The 24072-nt window shown below is 31.3% G+C and overlaps 1 long non-coding RNA gene across 1 annotated transcript in view; it reads left to right on the top strand.

Moving 5' to 3' along the window:
* The window catches only part of LOC131852617 (uncharacterized), a 199061-nt gene that overhangs the window by 127383 nt on the left and 47606 nt on the right, over positions 1 to 24072 (top strand). The window contains exon 2 of the long non-coding RNA XR_009357947.1: positions 18476 to 18568. This is a non-coding gene — a long non-coding RNA (uncharacterized LOC131852617). The remainder of the gene's footprint in view (positions 1 to 18475; positions 18569 to 24072) is intronic.

Raw genomic sequence — 24072 nt, 5'->3', positions numbered from 1 at the left:
ATTGTTTGTATTGACCTCAGTGTTTTACCTATTATGTATTCATATGTAAAAAGTGTTTACCTATTATGTATTCATATGTAAAAAGTGTTTCTATAAATAATTAATTTCTATAAATTGTTTAGTATTCATAGTATTAAGCTCAGTTTAGTTTGGACTGAGTAAAATGTAAAAAAAACACTACCTGATTTTTAACATTAAGGAAGTATACGCTTTATGCAATGCAGTGAAATAATCTATAGGACTGGTGGATTAAGATGAATACTGACTTTAAAGAATTTTCATTTCTGTTGTAAGCCTTAACATTATTGAAGATACATACATAGCTTTGAAGCACAAAAGTTAAATTTCACTAAATACTGTACTATTTATTTAATTAACGCTTTCCAGTTACTTGATTATTCATCTCGGTTGAAACTACTTTTCAATCAAAGCAGAAGTCTAAAAATTTAATAATATTCTTAACTCTCAGAATTATCTTTATACTCCATATTATCTCTATGTAGATTTTGAGAACTGCATATGGATAACTATGAAATTATTCCAAATATAATAGTTTTTTTGTTTGTATAACAATTAAACGATATGGCTAAACCTTTAACAATATGCCTAAACATAACATAACTACAACAGATATAAATTACGGTTATAAAACAATTACATTGCTTATACCACATGAGCAGTATATGTGTTTATTATCCAGAATACCTACTGGAGTTAACATATAACTCTTATCCATAACGGCTGGAACAATCGATCATTCAATCTCCCCGTATCGGTCACATTTATCTGCCTAATCGAATACAAACGAACATTTATCATAAAAAGCACGCTTACATCCTACCGAAGTTTTCTCCACATAATTTCATATAAATTACTTAAAATCAAAAGGGAAATTAGTTCCTAATGTTCGATTCGCATGACAAACGGACGCCTTTACGTAACTTATTATTTTATTTCCAATTTCACCCCTCTTTTGTGGGCGGTGTACGTTTAACTGTAATATGTCGACGCGACTTACTGCGGTAATCGTTTTGGTAATTATTGAGAGAAAATTACTTGTTTAGATTTTGTCCGGTGGTCTGTCCCAGTTCTCACGGTTAAGTAAGAGGTTAATTATATAACGCTTTAGACCGACTTCAAGACATAAGTTATCGATGCACTTACTTATATACATTGTTTGCATATTGTACTTGTTAATATATAAGTAACATTAAAATGAATACTATAGAGAATTCATTTGTAAAGATTATAAGCGCGTAATTTAGAACTTACGTAATTTCTTATAATAAATTACACAGTCTTATCGCTACTTATGCGAACTAATCTTATAGCGTTAAAACAGGTACATGTAATAAATGATAAACATCAGAAAACCGAAGAACCGAATATCACTTGGGAATAAACATTACGTGAAATGGTGTTTTATTTCGTTTTATCCGTTTTTCAGAAAACCGAAGAACAGAATCACTTGAGACCTTAAACATTAGGTACGTGAGTTTGTATTTTATTTCATTTTTACAGATCTAGGTTCGCTCCTCGGGCAATGTAAGAACCTCGAGGTACGCCTTCATATTATATTACGATATATATTCACAAATAGCAAATCGGGACATGTACGAACATGTTACTGAATACAGCCTTTGTAGAGAAATACTATTTATTATTATTATATATTCAATAGTGAAGTATCGGAATGAATTATTTCAAATGTATGTAGTTACTTACCTTAAGGTAACACAAGAACTATGCAAGAATTATTTTAATCAAGATAAAGAAATATTGTAGTTTTTGTGTTAGAAATATTATAATTGTTGTGTGTGTTATTGTAATTTTAATTAATACTTAAATTCACAAGTAAAATTAAGTTCAAAAGTTAAGACAAGTTTTTGACATGATGAAAACGTACCTATGTATGCCAATATTTGGCTTCGTATCATTCATTTAAATCATTAATTTTCATTTGAGTTACAAAACATTCGATGTACGAGATGTTTCCAATACAGCTCTAATAACACTCCTGGGTTTAGACGAGTGATTGACGTATGATTTTGAACAGCTGGTGTAGAGACTTAATGTAATTACACATCTTAACGGAATTTTAATAGACAAATGGTGGAAAGGCATTCCGATGGGTCACTGGTTCATTTCAGAAAAAGTAGTGTTGTCTTTCCATATCTTTCTAAAATACAGATTTGAAAATTATATTATTTGTGATATGTATGTATGTATGTTACACTCTGTTTTCCTAATTAAGCCTCGCATTTGATTGCTAAAATTTAAAATCTGTAATTTAATATTACAGAGACATCACATATTTATTTAGGTATTCAATCAAAATTTGTAATAACCTGTACCTACCAGGTATTTAGATTCGAATTTATATTACAAGGCAGATAAACTTTTTGGATTATTCAATTAAATATTTAAAAAAGGTTACACGCATTTTATATCGTTATGGACAATATTTAAAGATGATTTTTTCACACTTTTTACTGGATTCCCCTAAATTTCATTTAAACAACTAAATTTGACTGAATGTGATAATATAGCATTACTATAGCGTATTCAACCTAACCTATAATTAATTTGCATAATAATAAAAAATACATTAAAAACCAATCTAATATACATATAATGCAAAAATCGCATTATCTATATAATCTAATCTGTTCCGCCAACTACCCACCATCCACACTACAATGAAGTCATTATTGTTGTATGATAGTATACACAAGCCACTAAAATTGAACAAAGACCACCCCTTTCTCGATGAGGCAACTCAAAAACCCCATGAAACATGCCATTCACAAATTCGTTATAATTATCTAACATATTCCATGATAACGGTAAAATATACACGTAATAATAGTAATTTGTACTAAATTGAAAATACATTATTATTGACCAAAGGATACAGATATTTATCTTAACAAGAAATAACTCAAATTGCTAGGCAATAAGATATATTTTGACGTGTTCAAATGAATCTGTGCAAATAGTCTCATGAACAAAGAAAGTTTGCAACTGACTACCTGAAGGACCTTCCCAGAATGCAGTAATAGCAAACTCGGTAATCCTCTTCTATGGAATATGCTATCTGGGAACATAGCAAAATAACTTTAAAATAGCAATAGGGCTGTCAGATAACACAATTAAAAACTTTTAAGTAGATACTTTATTTATAATTATGAATAAAGTACTTAAAAATAATATATAAATACATTTTTCAATTATATCATGAATACATTTCAATTGTTTCAATTATATAAAATTATTAAAAATATAAATATAAGTTTATTCAAATATGAAAGTGTGTCATAGTTTCGATAATTTAACAATAAACAAAATAAGAACGTTAAAGAAATTTATATATAGCTATTATTTTAATATCTAATACAAAAAATGACAACCCTATGGACACCTGAAGCGCTTTACAGCACGCCGAACGATTACCAATTTGGCCAGTGCGCAGTGGGCCGCGGCGTCACAAAGTCTGCCGAAAGCTCGCCCGGGCCCACTGCGCCGGAAAGGATTATATTTCGATTTTTTGCCGATTATCCGCAACGCGATGGACTACCATTTACCTGTGTTGTACCTAATACTTTATTTACTAAAACTATTTGATTGTTTTAACAGTAACCTATAGGAGGGAAGGGTATTGATAGTACTCTGGATTGCTAGTAATGTACAATAAATCCACGTTGTGCTCACTTAAAAAATTGCATGTATAAAATATGTATTAGGACTAACATAATTTTAATGCATATAATTTCTGGTTCTATCGAATATAGAGTAATATATATGCATTCAATAGAGAATAAATAAATAAATTCCTACACATAGTGTTAACTGTCATCTATATATATGAACAGCACCTTTTTCACATTGCAACGCCCGTACGGACTCATGCGTTGCCGATGTGGATGCTTAAAACGAAGCCATGTCTACGTACACTGTAATTTCACTGCCTTATCTCACCCTTCAGTCGAAACACATCTTACAAAGCAAAATTGACGCCCGAACTAGGCGAAAAGGAGAACCTCTGTAGATAACTTTGTACAAAGTCTACATCGATATTAAATACCATCTGATAATGTACGTCAATATTTATATAATGTACAATTGATCTGAAATGTTTTTATGAAATCACACTAAAATATCTTCATCCGTGTAAGTCTATTGCAGACTCTTATGATATATCAAATCTACTCTACTCGCTGATTTGTAATAGTTATTAATCATCAATTTTTTTCTGGACTCCCACGATATAGGTTCTTCTAGTGCGGGGTTCAATGTATAATCAACTTTATAGTATTTGTATGTTTTAAAATAAATAAAATAAATTGTTTATTCACTCTATTGTAATTATTATTTTTGTTCTATATATATGTATTCATCATATTAAAACAGAAACAAAAGTACTGTAAATAGTGATAATCTGATTACAGAAACAGAATTGGTATTAGAGTAACAATAAATATAAAAATTATGCAATAAACAATTACAAATTTTCACAAAGACTATAATGACTAGAAAATTAATATTGAAAGAGGCTCTATTGAAGTTACTACAGACAATATCCATGGATAGCTTGTCTTAGATAGCAACCAATAAACTCATGTTGATATCACCGCTGGTTCGAGAGGTCAAATATTGATACAAGTGCTATAGGTGTTATTAAACTGTAGCAAGTAGGCTATAAAGTTATGATTAATGTACACCGCATCATTATTTCATGTAATAAACTATAAATATTAAGGATTTATATTTGTTTCTGTTTTTTGAGATATTTTCAGGCTCATGAAATACATGTGCGACTTAAAAATATAATAACAAAAAATATCCTTTTATAAATTTCAGTTCTTTGTCTTTAACTTCGTCTGCGTAAATTCAATAATATCGAAATAAAAGCCTTTATGGTCAGTATGTTATTCTTGGTTAATATGCTCAATAACTGCTTATGCAGAAAAATCAACAATGATACTTTCTAATGACTTCATGATCATCACTTACTGATGCCGAACATAAGACTCCTTTATAGACTGTCATAAGATCAGCGCAGATTGATTCCACTAGCGTGTAGGTATTGTCTCCCTGTAATGCATTTCGAGATCGCCGCTTCATCTAGTAGGGTCTCCCTACAATGCTTTTGACTAGATAGAGTTGTCACTCAAGTTCTTATCATTCCTAAGAGAATGGGTCATTGTCATTTATGTTTACCGATTTTTTAATACAATTTAACCAAACGATGACAATTAGTAATATTTATAACCAACTTAAAAATAAGAAAGTTTCTTAAATCGAATATTTTTTATATTTAGTACACATATATATCTAATAATATTGAATGCTATGTCTTCGTGAAACATAAAACGATTTTAATTATGAATTTCAATTGTAAGAGGTTTATCACTTAATTTTAATTCGGTCTTTAGTTATTAAAAAAAATACACTTTATTAAGTCTTAGCATGTCTGCGTTACAGAAACAGGTGTGTTTATCAGAAATTTAATGTATAAACAATACCTTCGAAGCCACGGCTGCTGAAGGTCATGTACACTACATGATGTCGTGTACAATTGCAAATGTATTCATTTATGTACCTACGGTATTTAACATCACAGATCCTCTCCATGTGCAATGAACTCGTTGATAACATATGAAAACAGTTTACTATGAATCACCATATCGTCAACACTTGCTGTCACTGCTGAATAAAGTTAATTTTCTGGATATTATAGATTCTGTCTTTAATTTTTAAACATTAAATATGTATTTTAATTATGCGTACATATTTTTTTACATCCTGACATTTAATAATGGTAATTTCTTTTTAATAATGCATAATTAAATTTGCTATAGAAAACACATTATTATCATATTTACATATTTTTTGTGGTGTTATTGTCTGTTCGCTGTATTACTCTGTATGTACAATAAGGTTTTATTTAAATACCCACATTATTATTTTATTATTTTTCAATTAAGCCGGAGATAATGTCTGGAAACTGGCCCCATTCATAAATCTGTAAATACTGACTATTAAACAAAAAAAAATGTAATACTAAATTCGGTTGCGTAAGGTATGTAGTTACGAATTAGTACTACATACCTGATTTCACATCGCGAACACTAATTCTATAAACTTAGAAAATATTGAGTTATACCGATTTCACACTCTGAGCCAAATTGAATAAAAATGCAATTGTATACTTATATAACTTAAACAGAGAAATAGTACCTAAACATTTTCATATAGGTATGTATGTAGTAATGACAATAAGTAAACCTTTGTATTATTTATTACACTTAACTGAGGTCGATGACTTACACAGGATGATGATATGCAACATTTTTCAGCAAACCGGTCGTTTAGTTACATAAAATGTTTTTGCTGCAGAATGCTAATGGAATAGTGTAGTACTTATATTTACCATATTTTTTACTATTGTAATGTTTACTACAGTATTGTGATATAAGGACTTTGTGATGATGATTCTTCACGAAATATTATCTTAAAATTTAGTAAAGTTATTGATGATGCAAGGCATTTGATTAATTTGTCTTTCTCCCTTAGATCAGTTGCAAAAATAGCTTGAATTAATTTTGAAGCCTGGTATCATAGGTACCAAAATATCAATACATTTCCTTCTTTGAAAGCTACTTCAAATGAAGTTATAGTCTTAAATCTATATATATGCTACAAAAATAAAATTCGTTTAGATTTTAATTTAATCTATATCTGAACATGCATAATGAAACGACAGAATCTCAAAAAGTACAAACGATATCAAGATACCAACCAATTACTGCACTCGTGCAGTTGTTTATCAGGCGAGCTTACTCATCTTAGCGTTCAATTCACACCATCATCTTACAAGTGTCGGGAAAGACGTCTGCGTCTTTTTTTAGGTTTCAGTCTGAACCTCTAACGTTTGTGGTTAGCGGAAGCGGTTCGACCCCGTAATTTACCTACGAAGCATTGGAATGGAAAATATTTACGCTCAAGTTTTCTCTATAAAAATACACTTTAATGGAAAATATTTGCGCGACAGATTTCCCATTAAATATAGGTACACTATTGTTTTTAATACATATATATATAAATAAGTAAATATGCCCTGTATTTAAACTCAATAAATCCATTCTAAAAAATAAATCACTTTATTTTTTAGATGGTTACTTTCCATACAAAATAATATGTTTTAAAGACAAAAACAAACACGCTTACTGTGAAGTCTCCAAGACTGACATTTTCAAGATCATTTTTTTATAATAGGTATGATTTACATCTGTAACTTCTAAATTAGAAGTTACAGATGTAAATCATACCTATTATAAAAGAATCATACAATCAATTTTGAGAGAAGCTTGTCTGAACTTGAATCTTGGCAGATAATGTAATGATTTAAGTGTGACGTTTAAAAGGAGTTCATTTTATATCTAAACTAATTTTGATGTGATTGAAATTGATATTTTCAACTTCTGTCACTGTCGTGTTACTATAGTCCGCTATATCTCATCGTTTATCCCAACCAATGGCTTGTTGTCGTTTTGTCGGCTATCGGCCGATGTCGAACGTCGGCTGGCATCAAAGAACTCGCCCCACGGACCGATGCGTCTGCGTTGGTGACTTTGCGTTTTGCTCTCAAGCATCTCCAGAGGTGTTGGTAATTTTTTCCTCATATAATCTGTGTTATTATTATTTTTGTATTATAAGCTGCGATAATATTCTTGAAGATGGGAAAGCAAATATCTTATTTTACCGATTCAGAAACTGTTCTATAATTTTGATAAAAATTAGCAGGTGGACATGAAATGATCCACAGCTGTAAATGTAAAATTTACAATACGTAATACACTATTAGCCATTAAGTTCTAGAAATTACAATTTGAATAGTAAGTAGGTAACAAGATAAGATTTTTGAAAATCAATCAGCTGTGATCACAGTAGATACACTACATTTCAAACTTATACTTGTTAATGTATAAGCACTATAACCCATCACGATCTCTTAGCCATAGTTCATATGGAACAAGTTTTTTCTGTAGTTCTCGTGTTGTGGATTTTAGTTTTTGAACTCACTTTTATTATCACAATGTACCCACGTTGCGATAAAAAAAGTGAGTTGTAATAAAATTGATAATAAGAATGAGAGGTATGCTTCCTTTCGTAACATTGCCCGTCTTCATCAGCAGTTTGTTAAAATAAGCCACTCCAATTAAACATTGACTTTACTTTTTCCGTGTTGAAGTTTAAAAGTTTCCTAAAATAACGTCGATTATTCTATTTTTTTCCGTTTGAAAATTGCTATTTCCAAAAATCATAAGTTCTGCATATTTACCTTTAATTAAATTTTAACGTCATTGTTACTTGTAGGTATTATCATTGTGATGTTAACTTTTAATAATTAGATAGCTATATAAACTATCTATCTTCACATCAAGTTTCTTATGAGGTGATGTCTACAGCCCTATATCCATTTATTCATACACTCGAACCTAGTTATATAACATATTTAACCGATCTATTCAAATCTTTTTACCTGACATAACCTTCCGGATATCCTAACACAAAAATCAGCTACTTCCCACCGTTACATGAAACTACACTATAATCGAAACAGTAAAAAACAACCTTTTATTAGTCCTAATCTTCAAAACAAATTCTGAGCGGGTTGAAGTTGAGAGGAAACTTCCGCTGGTTTGTGGGCGTGGATTATAAAAGATCTCGAATTTACTCTTATGGATAATTAAATTGATTTTATTAATTATTAACTCTATTTGTGTACTTTTATATATATTGATATATCTCCGCAATGTCTTCTGTATTTATACATCTATGCAATTTGTTTCACGATTTAGTTTACTAAACAATATACCTACATATATCAGAAAGCATTTGTTACTACATTTTAAACTTACTTTACATGTTTAAATATTTTTTAATCTTCGTAAATGACTATGGATTTATTCAGTTTATTTTATTACACGTTATATAACCTTATACACAATAAATTAAATTTTATAGGCCGTCAATCGAACTAGTAAAATATATTTTACAGTCGTAAAATACGTACCTTTACACTTTATCATAGTGTTGCTATAGGTATGTGGTATTCAAACAATTCAACTATTTTTACTATTTAAATAAGTTCGATCGTTTAACTTAAAAATTACCGACCTGATAACAATTTTCTTATTAGAAAGTTGACTAAAAGACTTTAATTATATCAAAATTAATCAGAGAACAACGTGGACCCAAATTGACAAAAATAAGGATTCCTATCTTTGTGAATTTAGGTCCAATCCACGTTATCTCATATTATATTAAATTTTTGCTTATAAAAAATATTTTCAACATAATTAAAAAAGTAAGAGAAAACAAGTTGTTTGAATTTTTGTGATTATTGAAACGATTTTAATGATTGTGTTCCATTTCAACTCTTATTTTACACTGATAGAATTTTAACATCTTATATAGTTATATTTAGTTTATACTGAATTGTAACTGAACTGTAAGAAATCAAATACCATACTTAAATTATTAGTATACTTAGTTTTTTTTAAGTTATTTAAGTGTATCGTCCTCGCTAAATACGGATGCCAAGACACTGATATTTATGAAAGACTTTGTTAATATTGATACACAAATATCAATTAATGGAAAGAACTACAGGACAATAGTATTTACATCTATCCTACCAAAATTTTTAATTATTGATAGATTTATTAAAATCACACATTTCATACACAGACAGACCATATTCTAGATATACCTATTCAAGAAGTCAAAGCGGGAAAAGTGAAATATACCTAAATAATAGAAGTATTTATTATAAATGGAATATATTAATATTTTCCATTATTTGCCATAAAAATAATGCATTATGTAGCGACACGTCACGCGTGTCGACTGTTTATGCTCCATATACAATGTATAGCGGCGTGTCGCATTCATGCCTACATATGTTATCTCCTGTAGCAATTATGTCCACTTTTCACTTGTCAAAATAGTCCACATATCATTCGGATGAATTTAATATTGAAATTGTTTTTAAAATTTCTATATTTACCAATCTCCATCAACGTATGATATCTTGTTACAACGAAATTTACTTGATTTTATTTCTGAGTTTGTGTAAATAATATTTTAATTCTGAGTTTGTGTTAAATAGACTTAATTCTGACGGTTTTAGTAGTCTAGCGTTTTGGAACATCCGATGACCGCGGGTTTTATCTCGCAGGGTACAAATATTTGTATGTATGTATTTAAAAAAAAACTGTAGGTAAGGTATTTCTATCAGTTGTTCGGTACTCACAATACAAGCTCTGCTTAGTTTGAGACTAAATTTCGGTGTATGAATTTATCTGGGTTAGTATTATTTTGTAAGTAGATATGTGCTACTAGGTACTAGATGTGCCCGCGATTTCGTCCACGTAAAATGATGACTTCCATATGACGTTTCATCCCCTTCAACCCTTTTTTCGCATTAAAAATTAGCTTATTCCTTTCTTGGAATCTTGACTATCTGTGTGCTAAAATTTCAATTTAAGTTATCCGATTTAGGTTCAGTAGTTTTGGCATGAAAGCATGACAGACAGACAGACAGAGTTACTTTTGCATTTATAATATTAGTAAGGTGTAAATTATAGTTATTAGGTAGTCTTCGTTAATAAATGATTTACATTAATATTTATTTTTAGAGATTTAACCTACTGGTAACTTGACTATTTTTAATTCGCATAAAAATAAAAAAAAGTCAGTTTTAATTTATTCTGGAAATCTGTCCGCAGAGTAAATATATGATATAGAAATTTTCTGCGACTATTCTTTCACGCGTTGCGTATTATTTAATAGATGAAATATGTCGAATATATTGTGCAATAAAAATTTCATTGCATTACACTTAGTGTTCTTTCCAATCATTCAATATAGATACGTAAATAGGTATTACAGAATTTTGAAACACTATCTAATAAAATTAAAATTTAGAAAAAAACATATCTACTAGCGTCTCTAAAACCTAGTGCCTCAAGTCTCAAAGGAAGTATTGATCTACTAATTATATTCATATATCTGGTTAGTTTGTTTCGCTACTATACAGTTCCAATTTTTAATGTTAAAAGTTCAAAAATGGAAAATAAAAATTAAAAATGCTAAATTTAAACTATCGTCATCGTCGTCCGCCATTTTTCTGCCGCCGCTTGCACGTGCAAAGCGGTGTAGAATTTCAGCCAGTAACCAAACCCCGCCTTTCGGTCTCACGGCTGAAGCCAAAAAACGTAACTAAATACTGGAAGGGGGACTTTATGTCGTAGGTGGGAAATGAATATACCTATGGCAGCGAGTTATAATTATAGTCCTAAACAAATAAATCTTGTATCTGAAATAGCCACCAATCAGATTTGTTTGTGTTGTTTATATAAAGTTTTCTAAGTCTTTGAAATAGTAGGTATATAACGCAACAAATTTTAGTCATTCATTATTGCAGTAACAGTATATTTAATCAAGAGTATACCTATATGTATATGTAGTATACCTACTGCTATGTTAATTTTATCAAAAGGATTTGCTGTTTTTTGTGGATAAATAGGTATCTACGGAATGGAAAACAAGACATAAGCTATCCAATTTTATATCTTTATGAGTAGAAAAAAATATATTACATAGTATCTACAGTACATATAATGTACCTATACTTACTTTTTATTAACAAATTTGTACTGTTCCAATATTCATTTTGTAACGTGTGCTTGCTAAATGCCCTTTTTGTTAAAATATAAAAATCTACTGTTTTATCTTTTAACAAACTATTTGATAATCTGATTTTAAGGTAATAAACGAATATGATAAATTTACTATATTATATTAAAATGAACTTACAACTTATTACCGTGTCAATGACCGATAAACGACGTTTATCAGTTACCACACCTAATTATATTAATCGCTTATAACACACAAAAGTATGGTCGGGACAAAAACTTTGCCACTATTGATATTACAATATCACGCTTTAGAACCTATCCAACATAATTTGAGCCCCCCTGCCCCTCTGGTTTCTAACAAATATGACGACAACAACTGCGTTGTACTAAACATTAAAGTTCTATATAAATCAGGTGTATATTATAAAGACCTATCGCGTGAATTGTACACTTGTAAAATGGCTTTGTTAAACGGCGCCTGTCATTGTATACAGACAATACAACTTGTAAGAAATGTTTTTTAGGAATCACTCCATTCATAAAACTATTAGATGCGTCTGTTTTGTGGCAAATCTGTGATAATGTAACCTGTTGAGTGTGATACTATTGAATAATACTGAATTGATCTATTCAATCAACATGACAATGTAAGATTTTGTATTGTAAGAGCTCAATTCTTATAGAAGGTTCTGAAGAATTAGTTAATACAATAATGATAAATGTAAAAAATTATAATAATTTGAAGTTATAGAGTGATTATCTACTATTAATTTCAAATTTAAAAAAATACGATTATAAATAAGATCAATTTAAAGTAGACTCCACTGGAATCTAACTGCTACAAGACCTATATCAGATTTAATATCTTTTTGGCGTGATAATGACAAAAAAACTAATATTTATTCATATTACTAAATATGAGTTACGACTTACGTAGGTAATTCATATTTAACATTAATATTTCAAATGACAATAATTAACATTGTATTAGGTAAATAAAAAATAGTTTAGTTTCAAATAATTAAGTCTATGAAAGAATAGAACAAAATGATAAAAGTTGAACTGTGGTGGATATTACATACATACCTATAAATAATGCATGTATTACGAAAACGTTCCAAACGTATTGTAAATTATTTTAATAAAAATGACTATCAGTCTCTTTTTTCCACGAGAATTAACCAACCAATTCAGAAAAAAACTCAATTGATCGATTATTTTGTAATTATTTTACAGTTGTTGCGTCTTACGATATGCGTTATTATTTATCTTACATATAATTTACGTAGTCACGTACGTAGGTATGAAATATATTCGTCACATATATTGCATTATAATAAGTAGATAATTAAATAAATATGTCGAATATTTTCATAATAGTACGCCATATGAAAGCATCGTATGTTTATTATTATTACTACGCAGCAATCGGTCGCAATGTGCTCTGTACATTTACGCACACATAGTGACGCATATAACCGATGTATATGTGGGATATAAGCGTGGTTATGTGTGCGTGTGCACGCATGCGCGGTGAGGAAGCTGCGCGTGAGATTTGCCCGCGCGCAGCTGCGGCCGCCAGGTGTGCGCTGGCTCCCCTGCGTCACCCCCCGCTCTCCTCCGGGTACGATCACGTACAACGATATACAGTACTTTGATTTATAAAATACAAGCTGTGCCCGCGATTTCATGAATTCCAATGTTAAACATTATCTATATAAATGTTTACAAAGAAATCCCTCCATATAGATAGACAGATAAAAATCTTTATTCGTATCCAGATAACACAAACAAAGAGATTACAAACAAAATTCAATTAACAAGCGTAAGAAAATAACACATAAGAATAATAATAATAATAATAAAAACACATAACACCTTAACTTACCTACACATAAAATAAGAACATAAAATAAACATTAAATATTCCATTTGTGAATCGATAAAGGATTGTCACAATTATTTCATCTTTGCAATCTTTGCTTAGAAAATTCGCCTAAATAACATTATACAAATTTACAGAATTTTATTATATATAACATTATACAAATTAATTATTTTTCTTGGTAAGACTTAAGATTAGTTACCAATACCGGAATATTAAAGAATCTCGAAGCCTAATATGAAATCTGTATATCTAAAATATTGATATAAACGTCGCTTCTAAACGGGACATTTCCGTAGTAGGTATGCTTATGAACTTTCGAGTCAACCAATTAATATATAATATTCAAAGCAATATTGTATAATACGCCTAAAAACATATTCCAATAAACTTAATATAAGCACAGTATATTTTTTAAAGATTCTGCGACTGAGAAAATAGATCAGCAACTGTGACCTTTTTTAAACAAAATATACAATTTTATAAGTTTCAAACGTTGTTTTACTAATACAGAAACTACCATGTTAATTTAATTCCATTCTGAAATAATTATAGGTGTCTAAATAGATATACTCGTATATTGTTATGTATAATATATTATGTTTTCCTGCGTTTATTAATAACAAAATAAATTTATTTATAAAAGTAAATACTCGAAGTAATCAATTATTCAAAAATAATTTCGTCCACGACTGTACACTTCTACCCCATCAAAATCTGTGAATGCTTGCACAAACCCGCTTCCATGACATAAACAGTCCATCAAGTATCCTATTTATTTCACTCAGTGCGCTATACATCGGATCTTATTACTTTATAGTTGGGCCCTTATGGGGACCGCTCCCCGAGTAATTATCCTACATGTTTTTATATCAGAATTTTAGTACGTTATTATTTACGGTTTTTGGTGAACACTGCGTAGGAATTCATTTTATAGTTGATCATAGTCGTATTATATGTGTATATCCTCTCAAAATTCTCTATATAGGTACTTTAATATTAATTATAACTAACTGATATAGAAAATATATGTTATATCTAGAAATTATTCAATTAATTTTGAGCTAATATTAAAACAAGTTTCCTGGCATATGCCAGGAAACTTGTTTTAATATTAGCTCAAAATTTGCTGACATATGCCAATATTATAATATTATAATCATGAATGTATTATATTTAATTCATTTTAATTAAATATTTTACAGACTCAGATATAGAGGTTCATCATACCGCTTTAGGTACTTTCGATGTGTTTTCGATATCTCGCACTATGCAAATATTTGTAATAATGTCATATACAATATTAATTGCTTATATTACTACTTATCGGTCTGAGTGTTTTCTATGTATATTATGTGTGGATTTAAAAAAAAATGTTCAAGTACCTATGTCCATCACTTATCAATACCATATCATAAACACTGCTCAGCTTAAGCTAGATGGCGCTGTGTGAATTGTCCTGTGTTATTTATTATAATATTATTATTATACAGTACTTAATAAATGAATTAGAGGGATATGTCGGAGATACTAAAACAAAATGTAGAACAATATAAAACAATATGTATTTATTCCAACCTTTAAATAATAAGTACAGTGAAATTCAACGTAATTGTTGTGTAATTATTTCGCAAATAAAACATGTACCATCTTCATAAGTACCAATACAATTATTTCATCTATTTTCGGTGGAAATCTCAGAACGAAACCTAATAAATATTGTAGGGGCGGAGTTTTCAAAACAGTTATTTTCCAATACGTTTCGCATCAGTTGCGAAATTCACATTAAAACCGTTTTCTACTTTCAACTGTAATATAGCAGTGAACCGGAGTATTTTTTATTGCAAGTAATGTTAGAAAGGTCACGGACATAAAGGAAAATTGACAATCGTGCTGGCTGCGCGACTGCGCGTGAGTCTAAACTACCCCACTCTCATCCGCTAATAACAGTTTTCTTACCATAGTTATTTTTAGTGCATTTTCTAAATAATCGACTTATCTAGTTGATCTATCTATCTATAATTATTCATGTAAAGTGTATCTATAAATAAATAAATATCTATATGTCGCCACACTAACAGGGTGTTGTTTGGATTATTGACTGGAGTTTTAAGGAATATAAGGCGATTTCCAACTGACATTATACCAATTTTGTATTTCAAAGTTTATATTTGTAATTGTATACATTTTATTTGTAAATGCATACATAATATAACATAGAGAACATCTAGACAAATACTAACAATCATATTCATGAATGTTGGTTCAAATGTTGGTATCGTGCGAAAAATCATACCCTAGATCACTCAAAAGTAAGGTGGTGTGCTAAATCGCTAGACTATCCTGGCTGTTAATAAATATATTATACCTTATGAAAATCCACGTAAATGTGAAATTTCATAAGATGTTTTTACTCAATCATGCTTAAACAGAGTTAAATGAAATTACAAATGGACCGTACCTCAGATGGGTAAAGCTTACGTTCCCGTTAATATTTTGGTATTGTAAATTCTTATAGAAAATATTCTCGTATCCATCATTATAGGCGCATTTGAAGCAAATAATAAAAAATCTATTAACACTTTCTCGTTCTAAGTGAGCGTGGTGTTTCGCCTCACCGCTTCACCACATTAGAGTCACATTATATTTGTAATTATTGCAAAAGTGTGGCGTCGCTTCTCTAATTCTCTGAGCGATTAGGAGCGTGCGAGTGTCCACACCAGCCAGTCACATACCCGTCCCGTCATACTGGACCTTGATCTCCTTTACACTTCACGATTATATTATACTAGCAAATGACTACAGTGTCGCCTACAATTATATTTGATTAGTTTCGTTCTAATAATTTTAAATCGAGAATATTTTCTATAAGACTATTTGCTTTAGCAATAGCATATGCTGGTGGTCACTCAATTCTCCCAAATTTGAGTTTAAAAATGAATCTGTATATTGTAAACATGGACAACATTTATTTGAAAACAATACGAGCTGAGTTAGTTGTCAGTTCTTCTCATCTCGAAAACATTTCGAACCGACGGTAGCTTTGACATATTATAAGAGTCTGTAATTAACTTACATAAATAAAGATATTTTGAATTTCAATTTCAATAACAGCAAATTACTAAGTTCCGAAGTGGACTTTGTACAAAGTCATCAGCTCCTATCTATGTATATATCTTGAGCTAGTTTATCTAGTCTATAATAATTAGAACAAGCAAAGCTTCGTTATGTTTGCCTTAGTTGTCGCAAATATAAGAATTAATTTTTTCAAAAGTGATATTGTAAATTTAAATAATTCATTATATGTACTTCCATATCAATATAGGGTGGTATTTTAAGTTATTGTTCTGTTATATGAGTAGGTAGGTATATTGTGCTTTGTTATTCTAGTCATCTCTTAGATTTTTTTAGAATGAAATGCAATGAAGAAGAACTAGCAGAAGAATTATATTATGTGGTTAAGATTTCCAATATAAAAATTAAATACATAGACATGTTTATCATGATTAAAAACTAGGTACTAAGGTATAGATTACACTGCCTGTACAAAAGTACACATATTTAAATTCGTCTTTTATTTGAATCTATTACAAAGGGACACTATCGGAAATATAATTCTTTTATTATATATTAGTAACAAACTACTTATATCTATAATTCTATACTACTTCAGGTGGCACAATTATGCGTATACGTTTAAATGTATTTTATTGTTATATACAACGTAACTATGTAACACAAACCAAGATTGCAATAAATTATTATTATTACTTATATTTTGTAAATTTGCGGTCAGGCAGTAAAAACTGTCTGCTATACTGTACTGTCTACACTAAAACTGTAACTTTTTACTAATATACTTATAACTATAATATATAGATATAGAAATATCGTTAGTTGTAAACAGCTTTCGACTGACTGTATAGCACCGCAGCGTCGAAGTCGCAGGCGCACGACGATTTGCCGGATTTCACGGCGCAATGGCGGGTCACGCCGCGGGGTCACGGTGCGGGGTCACGCCCCGCTAACGTCACGTTCCCTGCTTTCCATTAGCTCACGGAACGAAAGTACTAAATGGACCCACGATCGATGATAGTTTTCGATTTTTCCTTATTACCAAACAAAAAAAAATTGGAATATTTGCTTTTTTACGGTGCAGTGAAAGTAACTTTAATCTCTATTAAACTGATAAATTTATTTAAATAGACGAGAACTGTACTTTAACGTTACAATAGCTATCTCTCACTACAGCCGCGTAGATCTGTTATTTTCAGTTCCCTCCGGAATTCCCAGAATTCATAAATACAGATTAAAAAAGAAAAATTATCTTACTGCCTTCACAGTATTTTTAGCTATACAAATCTTTTAAAAATATACTAACTAGTACGTTATTATTACACTCTCAGTTTAGAGATCGCTTGCTTGATTTGTTTAAAGTTTAATGCGCCGTACTTAGCTATATACAAGAGATTTATTAAATTAAAATCACATGTATGAATAAATCGTATAAAGAGGCATTACTAGACCTCCAGTCACAGGAATGAAGCATTATACGTACAATCATTTTTAACTAATTACTTTTTTTATTTATTTAATTTGAAACATAGTTACAAAGTTAATTATACATTGGACCCCACACTAGACGAACCTGTATCGCGGGAGTCCACAAAAGAATTGCCAGATATTAATAAATATTACAGATCAGCGAGTAGAGTACATTTCAACTTTTGCATCAATCATAAAAAACAATCCACAATCATAAATCATGAACCTTCATATAAATTGAGAATGTATAAATGTATCAACAGTATGTCACTCGTGAATTGAGTAGGCAGTGTGACCAACCTAGCAATTCTGACGGACGGCTATTTTTCCACAGATGAGCGCGCGAACGCGCCCGTGACTTCCGTTTCCGGCGGCGCGCCCGCAGCATCCGCGACCATCAGACCAGGACACATGTCAATATTATGAAGTAAGTACTACATCAGGCTATTTTACATAAGTAATTGAATTAACTTAATCCATTACTTTTGCCAGAGATAACTAATGGTACAGAGACTTGATCGCGAACTATGGGCCTCATAAATATACTCTGAATCACTTAAAGGGTAATGGAGAGGGTTATAGCATATATTTCTTAGGACAGTTGGGGCACTAAAATCAGAAAACACCAAGTAGAAAGGCCTCCAATAAGGTGAATCGACGATCTGGTCAAGGCCGCTAGAAAGCATTGGATGCGTAGGACAAAAGCCTCCCTAAAAATCTCCACGCCGGTCCGTGGAGATTTTTGGGCGTGGTCTTTATATACCAGCAGGCGTCTTCCGAGCTGAACTAATGATGAAGACGGTCCGTCTGATAGTATCCGCCAATATACAGCACGTTATCATGTGATGCCCATGGCAATCTTCATGCGTTGCCATTTCGATATCATTATACCTATCCTTCAACCTAAACATACCTTATACAGCAAGCCGCTAGGCAGCTGAAATATGTGAGACTGAAGTACATACGTAGACTACTACTTTGTACAAAGTCAAATTAAAAATAAAGATACTCTTATTACTATAATATATAATAGAATGCAAATAAAATATAAAAATAACAATGATATTAATGATAGTGCTTAGTTTTTTTTTTTTGTAAAAACCTTTTTGCCAATGAATATGTGTAGATAAATTGATGCACGCAGCATCAATTTATCTACACACATGTAGCTATAATACCTACTATATTTCACATTTTTTGACATTAGTCCACACCTATTACCTGCTAGGTATGTTTCTTTTAACGGATAATAATGGAATAATGGACAGTATCTGAAGATTAAGATGTTAGAGTTCATCGCTAGAAATGGCGCCGCTGGCCTTCATTACTATTTTTTCTTATACTACAATGGTGGCAAACAAGCATACGACCCATCCGATGGTAAGCGGTTACCGTAGTCTACCGTAGCCGACGCCTAAAAAGCAGAGGTGTCACGTGCATATTGCCGACTCTAAAGAAACCGTAATATACCTTTCTTAACCAATCCTCTCAAAGTAATATAGACTTGAGTGCTATGGACATGTGTTGCGAAAACCCGAAAACCAAGTGAAGAAGTGCCTATCAATGGCAACAATAAAAAGAGGACGAGGCTGGCCACTAACTACCTGAATTAATAATATCCATAGGGACATGACATGAGGTCATGTCCTTATGGCATCGTCAATTGACAGATCCAACTCCTTAGTTGGACCTGTCAGAGATTCATCAAAAGGCACCTCAAGATTGGGAAAGCCGCGCCGCGTAACGGGAAGTATTTTTCTCATTGTATATTTCACATATATTTATATTAATTGTAATACGTATTCTTTTAAAGTTGGGGTAGGTTTATATTCCAGTGCAAAGAATAATAAATAAAGAAATGCATATTTCTAAATAATAAACATCATTACAATATGCAAGTAAAAATTGCATATGCGTCAGAGATGCGTCAAAACTGCAAGTGCGTCACCGTGACGGCGACGCGTCGGAAGCGCGCTCATTAGCCCGTCGCGGGGACTCGACATATCCGGCGGCAGGCTTTAAAAACAATGTTACAACGTAATTAATTTATGTGCCAGTTATGGTTTTATGCGAAACGTTTCATAATAAATAAAGTAGACTGTCCCTATCTGATTACTGAGACTAGTATTCCAAATCCTAATATTTAGAACTTATATAGTAAAGCAGGAAAATGTATGAGTATACATACATACTCATGTTTACTTAGAATCAATCAATAAATGCGTTTTGAACGGAAACGTTATGCGCTGCTGAGAATCGACTTCAATTGGACTATCATTATTGATTCTTATTTTAAAGTAAGAATTTGCATCTAATTTAGATTTTTGTAAGCATTTAATTTATTATTAATCCTTTTCAATAATAATGGATTACAAATGTACAAGTCGCTTATGGCTCCAATTCTATTGTTATTTCATATTATTGGAAGTATAACGAGATACTGGCAAGCAAGTAATAAGCATGCAGTTTAGAGAAAAAAATGCAATGACTGAATAATAACAACCAAGAGAACAGTGAGTTGAAATTTAAAATATATATTTGAATTTAGAACGCTGAATATATGTGTATTTTATACCTATATATAGGATATATGGACGTGTAGATTATATATCAAACCAGGCAAGAATTTGCACCGCAAATAAATACTTAGTTACTTTAATTAAGTTAAAATTAGTAGATAATGAAAGTATGGTACAATAAAAATCGAAGCAGAATTGGTTGATACCGTAGAGAATACGCACAAAAAACATACAGTCGAATTGATAAAATATTACTCTCAGTAGTCGTTTGAAAAAGCTAAATTGAGTTCTGTGTGTTTATTGAAGCCGCTCGATACATGAGGAATATTTTAGACATAATAATAAAAAAAAACTAAATCATTTAGACATTTTCATTACTTTTATAATAGCTAACTACTACATTGGCATATATTTAAGAAAATATATTACAAACTAACATATTCAAGGAACTACATGACCATTATATGTTGCTAATCCAAACAAACTTTAAAAAAAATTATAATGGATCTCATTTATAAATTGACGAAATATTGAATTAAATGACAAGCGAAATCGCGGGAAAAGCTAGTATTATTTAAATGTAATACAAAGTAAATAGTGCACAAGAATAGATCTATTTGATACTGTTGACCGTGACTAAAATAATAATGAATTTTCCCACGTAACGTTATTCTTGTTTCAATACTTTTGCTGTGGTGATAACATGTTTGACCAATAAAATGTAATATAAGAAGACTGAAATATCCTCAATATTCGTTAAAAATATCAATTTCAAATATTAACTGGTTGTATTCTCTAATTAAGAATATCAATTATTAGTTGAACTAAACTTCTAAACAACTTCGTCTGCGTCATATAAGAGACCCCGTTATTTTTTCATTTATACTCCGCTCCTATTGGTCACGGCGCGATGATATAGATTAATATAGATTGCACATAGCATGTGAAGCGTTGCGTTCACTACGACGTTGATAGTTGACAATGCCTCTGACTATTTCACCTGGAATAGCAGTCGTAAAGGTATATTATTACGATTTCTAGTACATTCATTCAACATCGGTCTAACTTTAAATATATTAAAGTACCTGTTTAAAATTTTTATTTACAATTTTGATAAAGTTAATTTCTCATATTACAACTAACCTCAAATGTCATTCACCAAATCTAGAATGATCCTGATCCATATGACCCCGTGTAAGGTCACCATTGGCTAGTAAGAGGATCTAGTGACCACGGGCCGGTAGCTCATATAGCTCGCATCCTGCGCGAGATGAGATGCGCCTTCCTGCGCCCGCGCGGTTGCACGCGCTACTGAGCGCGACCGGGGAATTGCGGCACATATGGCACACTATATATTTTTTACTTATTTATTTAAAAAATATATAGTGTGCCACAATATTTTTGTGTGTATCTACAATATTTAATTAAGTAAGTCATTTATATGTTCAGTATAGTAACATTTTGTAATTAATAATCTCCTATATATTTTTAATCACTATTTTCGTTATTTATTATATATATTTTTGTGAATGACAGTTTATAGGTTTTTTAGGCTATATTTGTATAGGTTCATTCATTGCACATTAATGCAAGTCTCAAGCACTATCGTTGCCCGCTAACTACCACCTCTGTCACAGCGTTAGGTTGGCTGGAAGAGATCTCTTGCAGAGATAAGCCCGCCCTTGCTCACATTTTTGTATAACTGTTTTTGTTTATTAATGTAATAAATGCAATAAAGTATATGTATTATTATATTTATATCAATATGTTTTTATTTATATGTTTTATTTATTACACTACAAGTAATAACTAATTTAAATATTAGATTACAAATACGGATTATAGATTAACTAATGACAGTGTATGATTGCATAATAATAAAATAGTAAATAAGTTTATTATCCAAATAATAACATAATAGAGATATAGCACCCTATATGACAGTAAAATTACAAAACAGACGTAAGATAATGTCAGTCGCATCACACGTACATACCTATATCCATGGCCTATGGTGTATGTAGGCCAAAATGGAATAACCGTCCGGTAGGATTTCAGTACATTTACCATTCCAGTCAGGTTAAAAACAATCAGCGTCTTACTTGTAACGTTGTATACTTTGTTGAGAAAATAAATGTTACATAATAATGAAATTATAATATTTATTATAATCACTTTTCATCTTATCCTAAAGTTCCCCTAGTAGTGCGCATCAGTATAATATTACGTTTAGTGGCCGGATATCGCGCACTCGCTGCCCATACAGCTACTATCTACTCATTATACTAGTTTTGTGCGCAATACTTACTTAATTTAATAGATTTAAATTAGTTTACTATTGTGTTTTACGCACACCGTTAGAAACCGGGGGAAGATATTGCTAGTAATAAGGAGTAGAAATGTGCCGTATTCGGTCGATTTACCCCAATAGAATTTAAAATTTCTGCTGATTCGCTGGTTTTTCAATGGATGATATTGAAATAAATATTATTTTGAAGTGCCGGGTGCATTTAGTGCGCCTGCGCCAATAGTTTACGCGGGCACCAGTGGACTGCGCTTGAATCATGACACGACCCATGACTCCGGCACCGTAGCGAGCAGCTTGTGGTTTATAGCCGGTAGTCCTGCAACACCTGTTTGCCTCCACTGGGGCGAACGGATCTTCATAACGGATTTTCCACAAGTAAAAAACAGCAGCAGTGGAGGATGATAGGATGATGGTGAAGTCAAGCGCGTTAACCTATCCTAACCCAATGAATATATGTCACCTTACAAATAAATGCAGTAGAACGATGAGCGCGTAAATCAATTTGTTAGAAATCAGCGTTACAATAATAACAGGGGGGAAATGGGATTGCTAGTAATGTGGACTAATGAACCCATTACTAGCAATGTACCATATCAGCTTGACCTCCACGCGGTTCCCCTGGAAACCATCGTGATAAATTCTTGGTGAATTTGTCACGATGGTTTAACTGACCTGACCTCATGCTCATCTTATCATCCTCCACTGGTGCCCCGCCAGTGTAAACCGTTAGCGCAGGCGGGAGCATCATTCCATTATCACCCACAAAAAAAAATAGTAACAGGGTGCGATTGTTAGGAATGAGGACTATTGACTGTGGAGCTAACAAAGATTCTTGCATCAGACAACTGCCAATTAACTTAGTCAACTGACTAAAATAGAAATCAGCATGGTTAGAACTCCTATTGAATTCACAATGATGAGCTAAGTAACGAGATTTCATACTCATATATTATTATGTACGTATGTACATACGTAAATGTAACCCTATACAGGTATACCGCCAGCTTAGAAATATTGTATTCTAGTTGATAAAATGTAATCCCCAGCTTCAGTAACAGTAAATAATATATTTATCAATAAATTAAAATGTGTAAACCATAAATA

This window comes from Achroia grisella, unplaced genomic scaffold, assembly GCF_030625045.1.
Source record: "Achroia grisella isolate CSIRO2021 unplaced genomic scaffold, CSIRO_AGI_Agris_v1 utg856, whole genome shotgun sequence".
Classification (NCBI taxonomy): Eukaryota; Metazoa; Arthropoda; class Insecta; order Lepidoptera; family Pyralidae; genus Achroia; species Achroia grisella.
The sequence above is the reverse complement of the archived record's forward strand: the minus strand, read 5'-3'. Positions and strand labels throughout refer to the sequence as shown.